This window comes from Chrysochloris asiatica, unplaced genomic scaffold, assembly GCF_000296735.1.
Source record: "Chrysochloris asiatica unplaced genomic scaffold, ChrAsi1.0 scaffold00245, whole genome shotgun sequence".
Taxonomy (NCBI): Eukaryota; Metazoa; Chordata; class Mammalia; order Afrosoricida; family Chrysochloridae; genus Chrysochloris; species Chrysochloris asiatica.
Window position 1 is genome coordinate 1471598 of NW_006408763.1, and position 6557 is coordinate 1478154.

General features: G+C 42.6%; 1 pseudogene; it reads right to left on the reverse strand.

The window, feature by feature from the left end:
• LOC102828745 overlaps positions 1–3687 on the reverse strand; it is a 6136-nt pseudogene extending 2449 nt beyond the window's left edge.
• Between the last annotated feature and the right edge of the window lie 2870 nt (positions 3688–6557).

Consider the following 6557-nt stretch of genomic DNA (forward strand, 5'->3'; position numbering starts at 1 on the left):
TAGAAAGCCTCATCTTTCTCCCGCGGAGCGGCTGGTAGTTTCGAACTGCTGACCTTATGGTTCGCAGCCCGATTCGTAACCACTACGCTAACTATTTCAATTTTTTCCCCTTCTATTTCTTTGCCATTTATTTAATCAATGGCCTTAACAGCGGCTCCTCTGTCTTCAAACTGAACAAATGCATAATCATTCAACTTCTTCACTCTTTCAAGTTTTCCAACTTCAGAAAATGACTTCTCCAATATTTCTTCTCTAACAGTCATAGCCAAGTTTCTCACAAATAAGACTTTTACCTTAGCCATGACTTCTGGACCTGGTTCTGCCACAGGGTCAGCCTGTTCAACTATCACTACATTTCCCCACACTTTTACTTTTCCACTGATCAACTAGCACCTGGCTTGTGCTGCTGACCTTGATCCTCATATTGAAGGAAGCAGAATCCCAATTTTTCTTTTTGTCACTTGGTTGATGATAGAGAATCACAGCCACCAAACCTTCTGTTTAGCCTGCGATTTTACTGAATTCTTCCAGAATGTTTTCTTTAGTCTTATTCTTTGGAACTGATCCAACAAAAAGCCAGTTGTTTGCCACAGAAATGATCACTCCAAGGTGTTTCCCGGGATGAATTTCATAGATGTGACACAGTTTAACAGCTTCCTGAGAAGCTTCCTTTCCACAGAAGGTGATAAAGGCATACCCTCTGTTCTATGCATATGTATGTATCTTTCATAAGACGTGTGGCACTGTGAGTTAATGTGCCAGACTGCAAAGCCGTTTGAACTTTAAGGTCAGCGGTTCAAGCTCACCAACTGCTTCTCGGAAACCCTATACAGGGTCACTGTGGGTCGGCACCGACTCGACGGCACTTCACAACAACAACATCATAAGACGTAGATCTCAAATGGGACCAGACTTCTCAAAAAGGGGCACCAACTCATCCTCACATAAATGTCTTGGTATTTTACCTACAAAACCTTCTGTTCTAATTCCAGGTTGCACCTTAGAGTATACACTCTGTAGAGGACCACCATACTTTGTCTTAGTTCTCTCAAGCTAGGCCTTGATCTTTGCTTCATCAGGGCCCTTTGTGGACTCTTGTATCTTGCTCCCTTGTTTCTCCCTTTGCCTATAGGTCTTCAAATCTCCACATAAAAAAATGCGCTTTTGTTCGCCCCTTCTTCCTTAAATTCTCTGATAGCATCAATTGCTCTTTCATTAAGATCAACATAAGCTACCAGTCCACGGCAGAGCAGGGGCTGGCAGCCAAGCCCATGAAAATCAGTTCAAGGCACTTTCAAAACAACTAGAAATGGCATGCACCTGACCTCCACCCCACCTCATCAAGCCATGGTATTTTCAATAGCCTCATATGCATGTGAGAGTTGGACAGTGAATAAGGAGGGCCATAGAAGAATTGTTGCATTTGAGTTATGGTGTTAGAGGAGAATATTAAAAGTTCCATAATGAACTGCCAGAAAAACAAATAAAGCTGTATTGGAAGAAGTACAACCAGAATTCTCCTTAGAAGCCAGGATGGTGAGACTTTGTCTGTCATACTTCAGACATATTATCAAGAGGGACCAGTCCCTGGAGATCAATACCATGCTTGGCAAAGTAGCAAATCCCCCAACAAGATTGATTGGCACAGTGGCAACAACAATAGACTAAAAAACAACAAGGATTGTAAGGATAGCGCAGGACTGGGCAGTGTTATATTGTGGTTAGGGCCTTTATGAGTCAGAACTGACTCAATGTCGTTGTTGTTGTTGTTAGGTGCCATTGACTCCGTACTGACTCATAGAGACCCTATGCACAACAGAACAAAACACTGCCCGATCCTGCACCAACCTCACAATTGTTGCTATGCCTGAGCCCATTGCTGCCACCACTGTGCCACTCCATCTCGCTGGGGGTCTTCCTCTTTTTCTCTGACCCTCCACCTTACCAAACATAATATCCTTCTCCAGTGACTGGTCCCTCCTGACAATATGTCCAAAGTATGAGAGACATAGAGCACTCTGGCTGTACTTCTTCCAACACAGATCTGTTTGTTTTTTTGGCAATCCATGGTACTTTTAATATTTTTCTCCAATACCATAACTCAAATGCATCAATTCTTCCATGATCTTCCTTATTATTGTCCACTTTTGCATGCATATGAGGTTATTGAAAATACCATGGCTTGGGTCCGGGATACCTTAGTCCTCAAAGTGACATCTTTGCTCTTCAACCCTTTTGAAGAGGTCTTGTGCAGCAGATTTGCCTAATGCAATATATAGTTTGATTTCTTAACTGCTGCTTCCATGAGTGTTGATGATTGATGCTTGCAAAATGAAGTTTTTGGCAATCTTTCTCCATTGATTAGAATGTAGTTTGTTGATCCAGTGGTGAGGATTTTTGTTTTCTTTACACTGAGATGCAACCCATACTGAAGGCTGTGGTCTTTGATCTTCATCAGCATTTTAAGCCCTCTTCACTTTCAGCATGCAAGGTTGAACTGACTCAATGGCACCTAACAATTGCAATTAAGAGTCGAGTATAGTTAGTACCGGTGTGGCGCTGTGGATTAATGCGTCAGACTGCAAAGCCATTTGAACTGCAATGTTGGCGGTTTAAACTCACCAGCTGCTCCTCGGAAACCCTATACAGGGTCGCTACGGTTTGGAATCAACTCGACGGCACTTAATAACAACATAGTACCACAAGGGGGCACCGTGGGAGATGACATAAGGTCAATTCTGACTGAAGAGACTGGGAGAAGTTTTGCAGAGAAGGTAGCAGTAGCCTGTGACTAGCTAGGATTTCAGTGAAGAGTGAGGTGTTTATAGGGGGAGGGGCACAAAGAGAGATAAAGCATGGAGGTGGGAAGATTAGAGGCATGCCCTGGGACCTGTTAAGAGCTCAGTTCACATGAATGCAGGGCAAATGTAAGGAATGGAACAATGTGGTGAGACATGTAGTTTGGAATCTCTTTAATGCAATTTGTCCTTTACCCAGGAGACAATAAGAAACTTAAAGAGATTTTTGTTTACTGTTTGCATGCTTGCTTCTTTTTCACAGCTTCATAAGAGATATTTGATTAGGGAGACCAATGTTTAGAATAAGCAAACATCTACTAAGTGCCTATCATGTGACAAGTAGACTTGGTGCCACAGTGGTTAAGTGCTCAGCTGCTACCTGAAAGGTCAGCAGTTTGAATCCACCAGCCATTTTGAGAGAGAAAGATGAGGCAGTCTGCTTCTGTAAAGATTATGTTATGTTAAGTGCTGGTTCCGACTCACAGTGAACCTGCATAAGGGTTTCCAAGAAGCTGCTGATGGATTTGAACCACTGACCTTGCGATTAGTAATCCAGCATTTATCTTACAACACTGCACCTGCATTGGAAACCCCGTGGGAGAGTACTCTGTCCTACAGGGTCACTGTGAGTCAGAATCCACATGGCAGCACTGAATTTGGGTTTGAGGGGATCATGTAACAAGCATTTGCAAACTACTCCTTTAGCATACATTGTTTCATTTAATCCCCATAAAGTCCTATGATATTATTATTTCCCTATTTTACCAATCAAGAAATCAAGGCCTGAGGAAAGTAATTGACTTTCCTGGCCCTGCCTCTCTCAGATCCTTTGCTCTTCCTCATAGTACAGTGCCTCAGGGGGGTTGGGTATACCTCTTGGAGGTACCATGTCAGGGGTTATGATGCCTTAGAGATGAATGCAGAGTGAAACTCAGAGGGTCTTGGTGACTGTCTGTGGTGTATTCAGGAAGGCCTGAGGTTATTTGAACTCTGGGGGAGAGTACTGGCTCACTGCAAAGCTCCTTATGAGCTTGGTACTTAGTGAATTGGCTGTTGAAGTGCCTCCTGACCTCTAACCTGATAGGGCTGTTGTTGTTGTTATGTGCCATGGAGCCGGTTCCGACTCATAGTGACCCTATACAGGGTTTCCGAGGCTGTAAATCTTTATGGAAGCAGAAAGCCTTATCTTTTTCCCGCAAAACAGGTGGTAGTTTCAAACTGCTAACCTTAAGGTTTGCAGCCCAATCCGAAACCACTATGCTACCAGAGCTACCAGGATGATGCTAAATTGAATGACTCCCATGAAACTCATAAGTGGAGATCAAGAAGCCCTGGTGGCATAGTGTGGGTAAGTGTTCAGTTGATAACTGAAAAGTTGACAGAACCCATTACAGGTTCAAGTCCCAAAGAAGGATGATGACCACTATATTGTCCAATTTAAAGAAAGTTTATTGGCACAGCAGACAGCTATAGCTAGAACTCAGGGAGACAACAGCTTCTCCTCAGTCTGCTGTCCCATGGGAAGCTGACTGCTACAATCCTGGCTCAAGGTCTAGGGGCTTATCTACAGGAATGTGCTGAAGCAGGTAGTTGTTGTTGTTGTTATGTGCCGTGGAGTCGGTTCTGACTCATAGCGACCCTGTACTGGGTTTCCGAGGCTACAAATCTTTACCGGAGCAGACACCCTCATCTTTCTCCCCTGAAACAGCTGTTAGTTTCGAACTGCTGACCTTGCACTACAACTAGTACAAAAGCAGAAATAGCAAGTTAGTGCTAAAAGGGAGACTAGATAACAACAAGGCCAGGGCAATAAAGTTGTAAATCAGTTTACAAAGGTAGAGAAACAAAACTACATATCAGTTTACCTAGGCAAACTAATAAAAACTGCAAATTAGTCATATTAGTGCCAGGGTCCCTGAGGTATTTGGTTAAGTTGATTACCTTAAGGAGTGCCCAGGAACTGTGAAGCAGATACAATAAACACCATTTGCAGAGCTTGTGTCTGATCTCTTCCGAGGCCATGGGAACTAGGCCTGTGATGCTTTCTTCCACCCTAGATGCCTGCTCCTGTGTATTTTATCTCCTCTGAGGTAATGAGAGCTATGCTGACTTTTAGAAATTCTGAATTTTCAAATAACTCTATTGTTCCACCACCAGCTGCTCTGCAGGAGAAAGCTGTGGAAGTCTTCTGAAAAAATGAAACCAAAAAGCCAAACAATCCCTGTTACCATGGATGCCATTCTGATTTACAATGACCCTATAGGACAGAACAGAATGGCTCTGCAGGGGTTTCCAAGCCTGTAAGTCTTTATGGAAGCAGACTGCCACAGCTTTGTCTGCAGAACAGCTAGTGGGTTCAAATCACTTACTTTTCAGTTAGCAGCCAACTGCTTTAACCATTGTAACCACCAGAGCTTCTCTATTATAAACATTCAACAGCGAAAACAAAAACAAACAAAACTCATAGTGACTTTGTAGTCAAATCTCCAAATCTTCCCATCCCTGCTTCTAAGGAACATTCTGGCTGTACTTCCTTTAAGACAGGTTTGTTAGGACCAGGAAAATCAAAGAATAGCTTCTGATACTATATGTGTACATCCAAACACCTCATAGGATTTGGTTCCTGGGTTTGGAAATTTGGGGTCATGGTTTCATGGACATCCCAATCAATTGCCCAAATAGTTGTTTAATGCTCCATTCTACCTCCTAGTGCATAGTGCCTGTGGGCTTAACAGCTTGCAAGCAACCAACCAAGCACAACAACCTGGAGCAACAGAGGAAGGGGAGTCAGGAGCAGGAGTAGGATACGAAATGTGTAGCCTCCCTGAATAACTGGACAATGCCCGGCTACCATTGATGAATATTTTGATCAAGAATTCCACCGAAGAATCCCCATCAAAAGGAGGAAAATATAGAACAGAATTTCAAATTTTCACGGACTCTAGGCTTTTTGGAGCCATAGAAGGTGGATGAGCCTCTGAACGTATTGCCTTGAGATCATCTTTAAATCCTAAACCAAAAATGTTGTTGTCAGGTGCTGGTTCCCACTCATAGCCTCACCACAACCTTATACACAACAGAATGAAACACTGTCCAATTCTGCACCATCCTCACAATTGTTGTTATAGATATATGCAGGTATATGGAAATTTAACTAAGTAGTGACATCTCTCCAAATAAGATGCACTGGCTATAAGCACATGATATATGCTGAAAGCAATAGTCATTAGGGAAATACAAATCAAAACCATGAGACACCACCTCACACCCATTATCAGAAAAGTGGAAAGCAACAAAGTTTGGCAGATGCAGAGAAATTGGTACCTTCATGCATTATTGGTGGGAATGTGAAATGGTACATTCACTATGGAAAACAGTTTGGCATTTCCTCAAAAAGTTAAACATAGGATTATCATGTTGTTGTTGTTCCGTGCCTTCAAGTTGATTCCAACTCATAGCAACCCTGTATTGGGTTTCTAAAGGGTGACTGGTGGGTTTGAACCACCCACATTGTGGAAAACAGTCCAGTGCTTATCCTACAGCACCACACCAAGACTCCAAAAGACCCAGCAAATCCACTCTTGAGTATATATTCCCCAAAGACTGTACCTGTACACACATGTTCATTGCAGCATTATTCATAATAGCTAAGAGGCAAAACTACATGTATCCATCAGTAGAGATGAATGGATAAACAAAATGTGGTGTGTATATATATATATATATATATGGAGCTCTGGTAACATAGTGGTTACGAAT